This window comes from Micropterus dolomieu, linkage group LG20, assembly GCF_021292245.1.
Source record: "Micropterus dolomieu isolate WLL.071019.BEF.003 ecotype Adirondacks linkage group LG20, ASM2129224v1, whole genome shotgun sequence".
Lineage (NCBI taxonomy): Eukaryota > Metazoa > Chordata > Actinopteri > Centrarchiformes > Centrarchidae > Micropterus > Micropterus dolomieu.
This window is the reverse complement of record NC_060169.1, coordinates 17141077-17155921: the sequence shown is the minus strand read 5'-3', so window position 1 is coordinate 17155921 and position 14845 is coordinate 17141077. Positions and strand designations below refer to the sequence as shown.

The 14845-nt window shown below is 40.0% G+C and overlaps 1 protein-coding gene across 18 annotated transcripts in view; it reads right to left on the bottom strand.

The window, feature by feature from the left end:
- sox6 (SRY-box transcription factor 6) overlaps positions 1 to 14845 on the bottom strand; it is a 134334-nt gene that overhangs the window by 106829 nt on the left and 12660 nt on the right. For 12 of the 18 annotated variants that reach the window (XM_046032701.1, XM_046032702.1, XM_046032704.1 and 9 more), the window contains one exon: positions 7184 to 7253. The exons of 2 other annotated variants lie outside the window; for them this stretch is intronic. The gene's annotated coding sequence lies outside the window, so the exon portion shown is untranslated. Of the gene's footprint in view, positions 1 to 4680; positions 4760 to 7183; positions 7254 to 14845 lie in introns of all 18 variants that reach the window. 4 more of the 18 variants (XM_046032707.1, XM_046032706.1, XM_046032710.1 and 1 more) reach the window with 2 other exon arrangements.

The following is a 14845-nucleotide window of genomic DNA, read 5'->3' as shown; positions in this document are numbered from 1 at the left end:
AAAATTACTTACAACAGGTTTCCATTAGCCTATGTTATTGGTCTATATAATATACACTTTTATTGTGTTGAGACTGGTTGAAAATTGATTAGGACTTCCATGCGCTTTGTTTTAAGTGGTAAAAACGAGCAGCGATTCCAGAGAACAGATTTGTGTGTGGGACTTTTGTCAGTGGTCGAAATTGAAATGTATCTCAGATCTCACAACTAGTCTAATAAAAAAAGATACTCAGCCACTGACATATGGCAAGGATATCTTGCAAAAATATTTCATTTCACTTCAACTTTTCATCAAGCCATCATTTTATTCAATTTCTTAAGTTTAAAATTCAAGAGAGACCACTTTAACACCAAGTGAAAGAAAAATACTTCTTCTGTTACAACACTGCCTCATGCACATCATCCTGAATAACACAAAACACAACGGTAAATGACAACTCAGCCCTTAAACACCTTAAGTTTTAGTGACAATTTGGCATTTTCTCCCTTTTCAGCTCTCGTGGCTTATGAGACAAAGCCTCTGAGAGAATGGAAAGAATGAGCTGGGCCCAAGGACACTGTGCCTTTCAGTCTGGCCAGCACTTAGCGAGGCAGTGGATCCACAAGGCCCAGAGGGCTCAGCTGAGACTTTTCTCACAATAAGGTGTCTTGGGAGGCAGGAGTGGCATAGCTAGGGGCGCTGCAGCTCTGCTCTTTTCTTCACTCAGCTGGGCCCAGAGCACATAATACCATCACCACAGCACAGCACACCAAGTCAGTGACAACGTGAGAAAACAACCGTCAAACAGTGCAGAGCAGATCAAGCGTGTCTCCTCACTTCTAAGTGCAAAAAGCACACATACTCTGAAGCAGGCACATACAGACTAAAACAATTACCAACACAAATATGAATTTGCTCTGAACTTACAGTACATGCAAACAAATTCTGGTATACATTTACATATTGTGAATTTTAGTTCAGACATAAGGAAGAGGAATAGAAACAGTACTGACTCTGATGCAGAAACTCAACAAATGTACACATAAACCAGTGACAGAATGAACAGAGCACTTATTATTATTATTATTATTATAATATTTGTTTTACCAGTACCTAAATTCTTCAGCAGGCTTGTTAAAACAGTTCAGTTAACCAGAGAGAAAATTAGATAGATTAGGCTATGCTCAGTTTCTATCTTTATCTTTGGTCTTCTTCCATAACCCTTGTTCTTTCACTCTGTGTACTTGTGTTTCCTCAGCTGTGCCTGCTGTCTACACTACCATTGTGGTCAGAAACAACTGAACTTAGCCTATGGTAGCAAAGGTGCGGTTTGGAAATAGCAAATGACCGAACTCAGGAAAAAGTGACTGAGCCACATTGTATTTGCTCTTCTCCGAACACAAAAAAACAAGAATGTCTTTAAATTAAGGCTGGGCCACAATTCAAGGGCAGGCTTTTTGGTGAAGAAGAAGCAGGGAGGAGAGACATCACTAAGTTGGCCTGGACCAGTCCGAGCAGCACGGCAGCCCTTTCGAAGAATGAGCCTCTGCCAAAAGCTGCCTCTGCCTAACCAAGTCTCCCACCATCTGCAACAAATGTGCTCTATTAAAGTAGTACCATATGGACAACAAGCTAGCTATTAACACGGCTTCAGCACATCTCCTTAACCTAGCCCAGATTTCAAACTTCCAGTCAAATTGACTGCTGATTTAATGCACCGCCAGCAGCCATGTGGGTCTTGGCACGAGACGGCACTCTCAGCCTTCAGTCATTAACAGGCTCACATAGAGCGCGGCGCACAGCGAGAGACAGAAGTTATCTACACAGATCCTACCAGTATCTACATCCCAGGTTACCAGGTGTATCGCTTAACCAAACCCATATGAGGAAAAAGTAGCAATATCCAAAAGAAGAGGATACAGAGAGCAAGAGTGTGCTTTCATCCAGGAACTACTTCTTGAGACAAGTAAACCAGGGCTCAAAACACTCTATTGTACAGAGTGGAAACGAGCTTATGAAGCAGATCTACCCACAGAGCTGCTGCAGTGGCAGCCTAAGTGGTGGCTTATGTCTCAGTTCTTCCACAGTGATGGAGAGTACATTTGCTCCCTCTGCATGGATCCAAAATGGCAGTGATTAACCCTGCAGGGTGTGGGGAGGGTAGGGGGGGCACTTTAATCCCTGTGGGCTGGGCGGCCATGTTGACGCCTCTCCCCTCTCTGAGTCATGGGGGGACCCACCCACTGTTCACAAAGCCATGCTCTCTTCTCCTCGACCATGACGCCACGGCTATGAGCCCCTCTGTTCTACGACCCAGAGACAACACACACCAAATCAATTACAGTTCTAGGGTTTGAACCCGACTCTAAAGTTCAGAAAATTTTGTTTGTTTATTTTTTCTTCTCCTGTCTCAGCTGCCTCAGATACTATACATAGAAAGTGGAAACACATTTATTCTCTCAGGAGCCTGAATGTATACAGAGCTGCTGTGGACTTACAGAGACAAAGTCTGAATGCAGTTTGTTTTTATTTTACATTTTGGCTTTTACCTTGTTAACTATTAACCAAATTTGTTCCATAGGTTATTAATAGGTCTGACTGTACAGACCATCATACCAGGGCAGTGATTTCAGTGAACAGATAAATATGATTTAGTGTCATTAGCAAACTCACTTCTAAATTCTCACTTTTTTTTTTATAGATCTACTAAGGATTTATCCAATAAACAACATTTATTTATTTTACATTTTTAACCCTTAAACATTAAGCATAATATCATTGTCTCAGAACATCTCTGCCAGTAGTATCCCTATGCAAAGTGATAAGCTAAAGACTGCCTGATGACAGTCTAATTAAATAAGCCTTTCAGTGCTCTCAGTGGAGCAGTGGGATGTGTGAAAAGGTACTGTTGGTTCAAGAGGAGGGAGATCCAGAGAGGGGGAAAAAGCTGTCCAAGCAATCCCAACATCCCAGCAGGCAGCTTTACGCCAACTCAACACCAACTCACATGAAATATGGTGATACCTGGTCCAGCACGTGTCCACACATGCTGACATAAATGCATTTACACCTTCAGTGTAGTACACACACATGCACACACAGAGACACCTTATGTTACCTTTGTTAATGGCAATAGTGTCCCATTGACCGCCTCCCCCAATCCCCTAACCTACACACACACATGTGGGTTTGCACACCTCAGTCAGAGCTGCCAGATGAGTAGTGAATTAATTTGTGTGAGCCACTCCAACATTAAGAAGGTGTGTTGAAAGGTGTCTTCTCATGTTTCAAATTAAACGCGCTGCTGGTCAGCATTAGCACCTCGCCACACGTCGGCAACTGACACTTAGGGGGGCCGGGGGGATGGGAGGAAGGAGGGGAGCCCATCCGCCGTTCACACTGGAATAATTAGAACATGTCAGGAAGAATTAATTTCCTCATTTTTCAAAAGGATACACAGAAATTACCATGTTATTATATGACAGGGTCCCTGGGAGGATTGGATTAAATTTGATTTCTTGCGCAGCCCACACAACAAATTAAAGTCATAAATAAGATGGAAAGAAGCGGGGCACAGAGCATATGTTTATGGCAATGAGTGAAGCCAAGGGACCAGAAACAACTATCTTCATTTCATTTTATTTAAATCAGGCCGACACCGTGTGTCTGAATGACAGCAGTTGCTAATGGGTCGAGATTAGAGGCTCCTTGATATTAACACAGAGATCAAACAATTTCAGCTAAAAAGCGATGGAGCATACAGTGTGTATGCTACTAGATAAGACTATTCTGCACAGAATGACCTGCTATTGCTTGATCTAGGTCTAGGTCCGCTGATTTCTGACTTATATTTATTCAGCTTTTCTTTTAAATATCACACATGCCACAGACAGAATACGGAGTGTTACACTCATCAGTCTGTTTGAGAGTTGTAGGTAACAGAGTAACAACATTAATCCTGTCCATGTCAGTCAAACCTTATTCATTTTGGAGTCAACAGAAAGTTAATGGCTGAATTTGCTATAGTGAGTGGCATTCTGATTGATAAATGACCCAAATGCTGAGTTTAAAATCAACAGCAACTCATTCCATATACAATGTTTAGCTTTGTATCTGTAATAAAAACAAATTATCCTACATATTGTATGCTTTCTCATAGAGGATTAAAGGAAAAAACAAAGCTTCTCAAAAGAGGAATAAATTGATTTTCTACTTAGGATGAGACACATCTAAATTTAAAGAGCATATTCAGATGACCCAATCTCACAAAACTGGACACCATCTCTTTTCTTGGGGCTCAGATTATACTTGTTAGCTTACTGTTACTTGTTAGCTTAATTTAATACTGGCTTGCCTGGGAAGAGTTTTTCAACTCTTTCAAAATGGGCCGTCATTAGATTCTAGCACTCCCCTGGGCACCACAAACTTTAGATAATTTGCGAATCAATTAACTGGCTACTCTCAACGCAACAGGGATTTCACACTCCAGGGTCGTGGTGCATTATCAGTTGGAGACGATTCATGGTTGTTTCGGAGAAAAGTTCATGGTTGAAATCATTAATTCATTTTACCAGACTTTTAGTTATGCATTACTTTCCACAGCTGGGGTAGCAAGAAGATTAATGGCATGTTCTTTGGTCCTGTTTTCTGGAGTATATAGCTACTAGGTGAAACTCTGTCCTACAGTACAAGGGAACATACCTTGAGAAGCAGGACAGCAGCCAAGTCCATATTAGGTTTTCATATTATTCTTCTGAGGATAAAATAAAGTCCATCAAACCTTCAAATAATAATAATAATAATAATCTCAGAGATTAAGTCCTTTTCATGAGATTAAATATAGACCATACATAATCACCAACTGTAAAGAGAGTCCAGACAACACCCCTCCTAATCAAATTGCCAACACTTAAAGTATATTTTAGTTTAAGCATTTCAAAATGAGGTCACTCGTGAGTAATACATATTAATTGAATGCAGAGTTTAAGAAGATGGATAAAGTTCAGGCGGGCTTTCCACATTCTTGACAGGTAATGACATGTGCAACAATTAGTTTTTCAAATTTGTACTGGGATCCTCTGAAGTAATTGAGGCTGATGAAATTAAAATCATAGTCAGGCAGTCTTTGTCAAGCAGTCTCTGTTCAGCATCAGGTTGACCATAATCACTGCAGGGTCAGTGGACTGAAGAGGCCCATTTGATAAATAATAGATGAAGAATAACCATTCAAAGGTTATTCATTTTCATTTTATGGTGAAGGGCTGTTTATTTAATTTCTGCCAGAATGGTCTCCCCTGTATCCTCCCCTTGAGTGGTGCCATCGATAGTGGGCTGAGAGCTGTGAGACCGTGTGGCTGTTGCTTATTAGATAAATGGCACATGCTAACACAGTGTATCTTGCCTATTCTGATGGTATAACATATCATCAGGTGTTTCCAAATGAGATTGCATGAGTGTAATTAAACTTCTTCTATAAGCACTCCAGACACAAACTAAATTACGTCCTGTCATGTTTTGAGATTAATTAAACCTGTAAGTCAAAGGATCTAGATTACAGATTGTATGATGATCCAACATAACGTCTCAGAAGTGGGATGGTAATGGGTAGTGGGATGCTAGCCCACAAGGACGTCGTGCCGTATTGCCTTTTATTATTTTACAAGCATATCTAGCACTGGCTCAAGTGTTGCGTTGTTTTTGCTGCGTGAGGATAATTTTCTCTCTCACTGATTCACTATAAACCATGTTAACTCTCTTAGGTTCCTCTGGATCCTACTGTAGGTGAAGGCAGAAAAAAAAGTCGCTCCATGGTTCCTAAACCTAAGACATAAGACCACATGGTATCTCAAATTAAAGTTTCAAAAGACATTTACATTTAAATATGTACTGTACATGTTCCAAACCAAAACTGGCATATGCTCAGTGGAGTATATCTATTTTGTGTTTGTGTTTTATGTTGCCCCTGTCGGTTTTTAATACATTTATTATGTGCAGTGATGTATTTTATTTGATGTAATAACTTTGTCTGACTAAATTGATGCTGTTTATGTTCATCAGGCCACTCTATATGACTGACTGACTGGTCACTGTATGACCATTTTATGAGTTGAAGCCATTCACAACAAACTTCACAGAACTAGCATGCAGCAGCAGAGAGAGCTCGCTGCTAGACAGGTGCATACTCATCTGAGCAGAAGACAGTGTGTGACGTGAAACGGCATGATTAAACAATGGTAAATGGCCATGAACTTTGAATTCAGAGAGACATTTTCACTGCTGTTATTGAAGAGCTTCTCAGCCACATTAATATGAATCCCATGATATCTCCAACTGACATTTGGAAGAAGAGAATATCAACTAAGTACCTCGCCTTTATTTGCTTAATATCTAAGATACATTTTTATTAGAAAACCTGCATGAGCAGCAGCTGAGCAAAGATTGTTACAGTAAAATTTTTATTGATTCAGAGAGGACTGTAGTATTTTCTATTCTGTTTTTTGAAAGCAAAATGAGCATTTCCTAGCAACTGTCCTACTGTATTGCTTTGAAAATCTTCACTTACATCCCTTTTAAACCAAACTGGGCTAAATATAGTTCTGAAACTGTTTTGGTATAAAAACGATGAATATGCGTTGCTATAGTACCTACAGGATAAGTATGCAGTTGTTATATTAGTATTATGGGATAATTTAATAATAATATTATTATCTAATTATTATCTAATTCTCTTTAACATCTCAGAGATACTTGAGATACATGTTTGTGGAATGTAAGTTGCATTAACCTTTCATAATAAGACCAAATAAAGTTTGTTCCAAACTATTTTAATTTGATTAAAATAGGCTCACGTTTCTAGTTTGTCTGATTTGACTTTAAAATCACAACTCCCACACAAGTGGATCATATCACACAAGGAGCAATACAATGTGAAAAAGGAGAAATAAAAAAAAAAAAGAATCCTGAGTATCCACAACACAATATTAAGGCAAAGCAAAATGCAAGACAAATAAGTTGGAGGATCTAATGTTTAAAAAGGTCTGTCAGGAAGGTTGGGGCTGTATAACTGTCTAATTGTGCATACATTGTGTGCCTATCCAATTGTCCACCTCATTTGATGCAGGTGTTCAGTGTGGGTGAAAGACGGCAGGGGTGTATGAGACATGTGGCAAGACAGAAAAAGCTGAAGAGGCAAATTGATACTTACAAAAACTGAAAGACTCAATCCCCAGCTTCCAGCGATCACTGGTTGGCTGATTTTGAATTCATGTAAAAACCTGAAATGTAAGCAAAAAGAAGACAGAAAAAGCTATTTGTGTGTCCTTGAATGCAGCATATTCAATATATAAATATATTGCATTTGATTGAAATTCCACAAAAAATAAAGCATTTAAATATTGTTGTTGAGTATAAATAACTTTCATTTGATAAAAACCACCAGTGAGCATGGCTAAAATCAACAAGAGTCTGATAACTGTATTTACCTGTATCTGAACAAATAGAGACAGAACAAGTGGAAGAGAATTGGGTCCATAGTGACTGTTGGCTGAGGGTCAGAGTCTCCACCGCTGAGCTACTGTAAGACAGCTTTGTTAGTGCCTGACCTCCGGTCCTCACAGCTGTCACCAATGGGAATCCATCCTAGACAATATTTAAAATCTACTTCTCTGCTACCTTATTAATCTGTCTTCCAGTCGACAGATTCTGCTAATAAACAGCTTTCATATAAAGCAGTTGTTTTATTTAATTTAGCTTTCTTCCTCCAAGCACTGCCTGCTAATGATTTATTTAGGGGCCATGCTCCGTTAGTTTCAGCATTTCTGTTGAAGTGCTGCAACTTAAGAGCTTTGTTAGAGAATGCGCAAATAACCAGAAAACTCCAGTACAGTATGAGTGCATACAGTTTTAGGCATCATCCTAGCCAATTTCCAACTTATACACACACACAGTTAAGAAGTAGTGACAACTGAGAGAAAACAACTCAGACCATTTAGCTTCAGGGATGAAAATTCTGTAAGCTCATTCATGTTCATTTTCTCACATTATCTTGTGTTTCACAATAAGCCAAGATCTCATTACCAGCTGATTTATACAATTAGTCCGCCTCAACACTGCCAATTAAACAAGGCCAAGGATTTTTAAGGTCATGCTTAACTGATCTGTCACTAATTTGCACTATTGCACCTCAGTCTCCCATCGCCAGGGCCAATAAGCCACCAACAACCATACCAGATAAACGTACCGACTTCCGCTGCATTGTTGTCAGAGCACAGAACAGAGTCTGATACGTGGGAGGCTGGAGGGCTAACAGAATGAGCCAGATAAAGGCAAGAGTTGCAGACGGGTCTGAATGTGGTAGCCTTGAGGCTGGATGTGACAGTGGGGTAGAGGGGACCCCGGTGACCCCAGCTGAATGGAAAGCTGCTACATGAATAGCACCTCCGATTTTAAAGTCTACTCCTGTCTCTCAAATGATGCTAAACACACACTATTTTACTGTTCTAAACTATGCTCCATGCAGCTGCAACCACTCACTCCTGTATTCTCACACACACACGCACACACACACACACACACACACACACACACACGATTACCTTATATTAGCAGCCATTCAGTCTACATAACAATCCCTGCCTGCTGGATAAACCACATATTACATGGATGGTAATTCAATAAAACAGCCTTTGTCAAACATGTGGCTATAGGCTTAATTCCTGTTGTGTCTAAATAAATGAGAGCTCTTATAATTACAGAGTAGACATTAAGAAACCTTTGAATTCATAATCTGATGTTAAGAGAACAATGAGGTATGTAATAAAGGGGGGAAATGTATTCTTTATTCATTGGTTATTTAAGTTAATTATTTGTCTGAGAAAAAAACAAAAGAATTTCATAATTGCAAATAATGAGCAAATCCAAATGATATTATAATGAAGAAAATGTAGTAATCCCTGTGGTGTATTAAGAGTCGGTGTCAACTGGCCTATTGTAGCTGCATGTGACAGCTTTTTTCCTGCTGTGAATTAGACCTAGAGGCAGGGAACATCCATTCTTAATTAGAGGGACTTATTAAAAACAATTCCATTCAACCCCCAATCTAAATTATTTGTTTCACCACATTTTTATAAACAAATTGTCAACACACTTCACCGGTATATTTTCTATACATGTTTTTTTTAGTTAGAGACAGAAACTGTTATGGTGAGAGGATGAGATGTCTTGTAAATGTGGCCCCATTAAGCCGCAAGTGAACAGTCAGAGTGAAGAACAAAGACTTATTTTTCTGTTAAAATAATTTCACTACACTAGAAATACGAGAAGTTTAGCTGTCAGATACAAAAATCCAAACAGCCCGATGGAGCTTACATCAAAGGAGCAGAAACAGAGAGCTCACAGCTACCTGTGGCATTTCTGTCAAAGAGTGGCCTTTTCTCTAGCTTTGGCTGGTCATAGCTACCTCTCTCTCTCTCTCACACACACACAAAATAAATACATGAAAATGCAAACATGCGCACACACTCAAGTTGCCACAACAGCTTTCGTATGCAGCGAAGCAGAGTAGAAAATCATAGCATCATTTCCAGTGCTGAAATTTTGTCAGGGAATACACACAGACAAACACACACACACACTCATAGTCTTTCGGTACCTAAACTAAGTGAAGCTGCCCCTGATTCACACTGGTTTGAAAATCCAGAAATGTAGTTCACACACACACACACACACACACACTCTGACACACATTTATGCAATTTGTTTGGGCACAACACTAGATCGAAATTCCACATTTCAGCAATGTCACTGTGGATAAGATATAAGGCTAACCATTCACTCACTGAAGCCTCCCACGTAGAAACCGCTCATGTATTGCTATATTACACATCAAACATACTGCATGCCTGCTGGAATTGCCATTGGAACTAAAGCCTCTTATACAGTACGTGAAGGAAAGCAGTTTTACTATCTCAGCCCAGAAAAATTTACTTTCTAATCAAATGAACCTTCAAATTCCCCACGTGTTCATGTACGGTGTGTGCTGCGCTTGATTTAATTTTCCCTGACCATAACAGTAAGAGTTGTGTTTTTCAACAATTGTGTAACAGTGGCTCAGTATCAATAGACATACATCACCACAACTGTTTATAGCACAGAGGAGACCAACCACTACATGTATTGTATTAAAACTACTGAATGTGGGACATGTTTAAATTGCAGGTATATGGGTGTGTGTATGTTTACGTGCCTGCATGTATGTAAATGTACATTTCACCATGTGTAGTTTTGTGTGGATATGCATGAGGCAAGTAGAAACTTGTGCTTCAACTTCTGTTTGGAATTCATCCAGATCTGCAACATGTTAAAAATAAAAAATCCTCCCAATCCTCCGTTCCAAATCCTCACTCTCTCCTGCGTCCAAACACACTAAAGTAGGAATTCTGCCGAGTTAGTTATTTTGACAATAGAGGTAATCTATGCCATCAGCAGGCTGCTCCCTACCTGGATGCTGTGTGGTTATCTCTGCAGAAGCAGCAGCCACACAGTCAGTCAGGCCGGGGACTGCATGGGGGAGTTTGGGATGCAATAAGGTGGGGCTATAACAGTGGTCCCATGGGAAATAGGGAAATGGGAGGGAGAGGAGGGGTGGAGGGCGAAGGGGTGAAGCACAGAACACTCTGCCACAGAAGTGTCTGATATAGTAATTGAACATGTGATTGTCTGTTAAATATCCAGTTCTATAAAGTCAATCCTCTCTGCAGTAGCATCATCTGTGAAATATGAAACGACAGCTTCCATGCAGTGAGTAATCACTTGAGCTGGAAATGAGAGGACATTGATGGTCAGGAATACAGCTAGTGTTCATGTAGACTGTGGACAGTTTGGCACAGATCATTTTAAGGAGGTTGTATTTGTTTAGTCGTCGTTAGCTCATAAATGTATTCACTTCCTACTGGTGAGGTAAACTTTAGACAGCCATGGACGAAAAAATAAAAAGTCCAGTGCTGTGCTATTAGACAGACAAGCTGTACTTCAACCAGTGATCTACCATATCATTGAGTTATTTGGTGTTGGAAACAGGTCAATCATGTGCAAACAGCTGTTTCATGCTCCAGCACACCGTTAACTGTCACAGCCTTACAAATCTGTCTTTTCATCTTTACCCTCTGTCTCTCTCAAACTGCCCTTTTCTGTCTCTGGCTGAGCCTGTCCTGACACTGAACTATGGCAGACTAGACACTCACAAAAATGTCTAGCACCAACGTGTCAGGAATGGCTACCAGAGTGTCACCCCAGTTAAAATATCTTTGTTGAGAGTAAAACAGTGACCTGTATTTTGGCAGAGCTGAAGCGCAATAGTGTCAGATAAAGAGGAAAAATATGTCCACCCTTGAACAGCAGCTATTCAACCCAGAGTTTGTCACAAGAAATAGCCTGATACAGATACAGTGCTGTGGCTGAAGGAGGCTTTCGTGCGCTGCACAGGCAAATGCATTATGTGTCATTTCCTCTGCGTCAAATAACAAGAATAAAAGTCTATTTACTGAGCAACTGGGTTGAGGCAGGGTGAAGGGAGAGAAACGACCAGCAAATAGAATGTTTTCCTCCGTGGTGGACGGCATTCAGTCCCCAGTGCTCCTAACAGGCGGGCATGCAACCTATCAATTCTCTTTGATTCCCTCTCACATATTCTTCACTCCAAAGACTATAAAGACAGAGAACACAGAATATGCTTGTCTTTTTGCACACTGATGAGACCTTTTTTCTTAACTTCCAAGATAGACACATATATTTTCTCCTCCCCCACTTTCTCTGTTCATTTCTTGCTTAGTGTGGGGTTTGTGTATTTGTCTATGTTGTGGGGGGAGGGATATGAAAACAAGTCTCTCCCTCTCTCGCAGGTAATGTGTTTATTTTCCAGGACCCATCTTCTAGTTTACTGCGTGGTGGCGTTTCTCCCCTCTTATCGCCTGGCCCTCACGGGGCACTTTAGCCCCTCAAATCCTGTTCACCACATACTGGTTTTAGAATCTGTGAAATGAGTGCTAGAGAAGCGTGGCCACAATGTCTGCCTGTGTTGCTACTGGACTCAAATGGGCTTGGTGCTTTTTTGTCCTGGGAGATGCATAAATGGAAGTTTTTAACACCTCAAAGGAGGCTGGGCCTTTGTGGAGCCACACTAGAGAAGCCTGCCAGTCTCCCGAGGAGGCAGACACACTGAGTGCTGCAGGACAAAGAGCTAGAGGAGCAGAATCAGCAGGGGCATCACTCTGCTTTGGGCACCAAGCAGACACACTTATGTACACCCACATATACTGTATAACTGCACTTACATACAGAGCGTTCATATGAACACATGCAGTCACACACGAACATTAAAAAAGGTTGGATCTCAAATACCTGTAAACACAATATCAAATATCAAAAGGAGATATGTCAAATATACCATAGAAGTTTTATTGTATTTCAAATCTGTTAAATTAACCAACGGCAAATTCCTACACCTTTTATCCATCTCAGCCTGCAGCAGGAACCAAAGAATACAACATAATTCATCTGAATATAAACACTGTATTACCACCAGTTAAAATACAATATACCGTAAATAGATTCATGTGTGATTGTACAAACACGCTCAATAAAAAATGACAAATACAACCAGCACAACAAATACCGCTGTATCCTACTTATTGATTTCAGCTCCACTGTGAAAATAATTTCCTCATTTCCATTCCAATTTTCCTTATTGAAAATTCTTTTTTTATTCCAGAGTACAGCCCAACAGCTGGCATTTACAATCAGTCTTTATGCTGTTTAGATGTCTACAATAAGCATTTAGATGCAAATATCTCTGCCTTGTACAAAGGAGTTGCAACTTCTGTCAGAAGCAACATAATCAACCTGCAATTGTCTCCTGGCTCCAAGTGGTTTCCAGTGACAAGGCCTAAGCCGTAAGCATCTGTATTCAAATGATTCCCTATTTCAGGCACGGTTTAGTGTGGATATTTTCCAACAGTACTGCACTGAAAATCAATCACATGGTGAATTAAACCAGAAAGGAAACAACTGATCCATAAATGATCAGGTTACAACAAGCCATTGGTGTCCGCAAATTATTCAGTGTTTTTCTTGTTTGAGGAGAAGCAGGGACATTTGATAGTGGCCTTTTCCACCGATGACTTGTATTACTGTCACATTTTTCTATTTGCAAAGGCAGACTTAAGTTGACAAATAATTATTTTAATGGTGAGCTCAGCACAATGCAGGCAGACAACTTTAACTAAGGACATATGTGAAACCTTTGTAGCATGTAACAGAGTAAATAAAGTCTTAAATGGATGGTAGTGTTCTCAGAAAAGGACAGACTACAGTTAAACATTCATATTCCATATTGGAAACAACTTTATATTTATGCAACATGTAACTCTACATCATATAGCATACAGCATATCATTGCATGTTTCTCTGCATCCTGCTAAAAACTGATCAAATTTTTAGTCCTTCTCTGGTGGAATACTAAAGCAAATGAATGACAGACACAAGGAAGCAGCCACAGAGGATAATTCAATTTATAAAAAAAAGCTGAATTACTTAAATCTTGATCAAGATTTAAGGATCATATTTAAAAAAGCCATTACTTTAGCATATATGGCCATGGTGTAAATCTAGTACTGATGGGGGCATATGTTTGTTTTGGCTCCACTGGCCCCTGTATTGCCGTTTTAACAATTAACATTATAAGCTCTATTTTTTCCTTTTTATTTACAGTTGCAGAGGTCATTTGTCTTTTTCTGAAACCCACAATTAATAGCAGCGTTTGCAAATGCAAATGAATCCATTTAGGAGGAGGGAAAATGATCAGTTTGAGAATATTTCTGCCTTCTTAATCTTCTTAAGAGGGAAATGATTTAAAAGGAGGACACAAATCTCCAGTGACATGGCAGGAACTGTAGGGCACTTTCCTCTCTAACCCCCCCACCCCACTCTCCCCCTTTCTCATCTCACTCATGTCCCTCCCGCCCCCCATCACCATTTCTCTCTCCTCCTAATTTACCTCTCCCCCCTTGTTGCCCTGTAGGGGTGGAAGGGCCAGGAGTAAGGGACAGGGAGCTGAGAGCAGGGCTCTACTTGGCTTGTCCCTCCAGAGGAAACAAATGTAGTGTTTGAGCCACTGATCACTGGTATAATTGAGTTTAACACTCCTTTTCTGGATTAAAAAAAGAGCCTTTGAAATGAAAGCTCAAATTACCTCTACAGTCAGGCAATAAATAAGTCAAATAAGGTAAGAGGTTCCTGCCAGCATATGTTAGTTGCAAATTTAATTAGAGGAAAAACAGGAGGGTCTTCCATTCCATACTGCATTGAACAAAAGCAGAGTTGGGGGTCCCAGTTGTACATCAAATTTATTAATCTATTTCAATCATTACTTTATTAATCTCATCATTTAAAGTCATATTTCACAGAGCATGATTCCAACTTGGTGCTATTGTATTAACACCCTATAATTTCAAATGTACAGCCATAATGTTACCGAGATATTGAAAGTAATTTTGCAAATAATCAAATTGCATGGGGGGAAAAACTTTCTTAGAGTCTGGATAACATTTTTGGCCATTAGTCTCCACACTTTTTAAATGCATGATTTTTTTTTCCAATTATGTAAGGTATCCTGTGGGCCCATTGTCCATTGATTGCAGTTCAAGGAAAGAAAATGTGCCTAAAGTAAGTGCAGTCTGGACTGGAGGCACAGAAGGTGGCCGAGAAATGCACAGAACAAGGGAAAGAGAGAGGGAGAGACAACACTGTTCTACACCCAACTTGCTACAATGTGGCCTTTGTGACATAATGCACTCTGCACAGCAGATTGTGG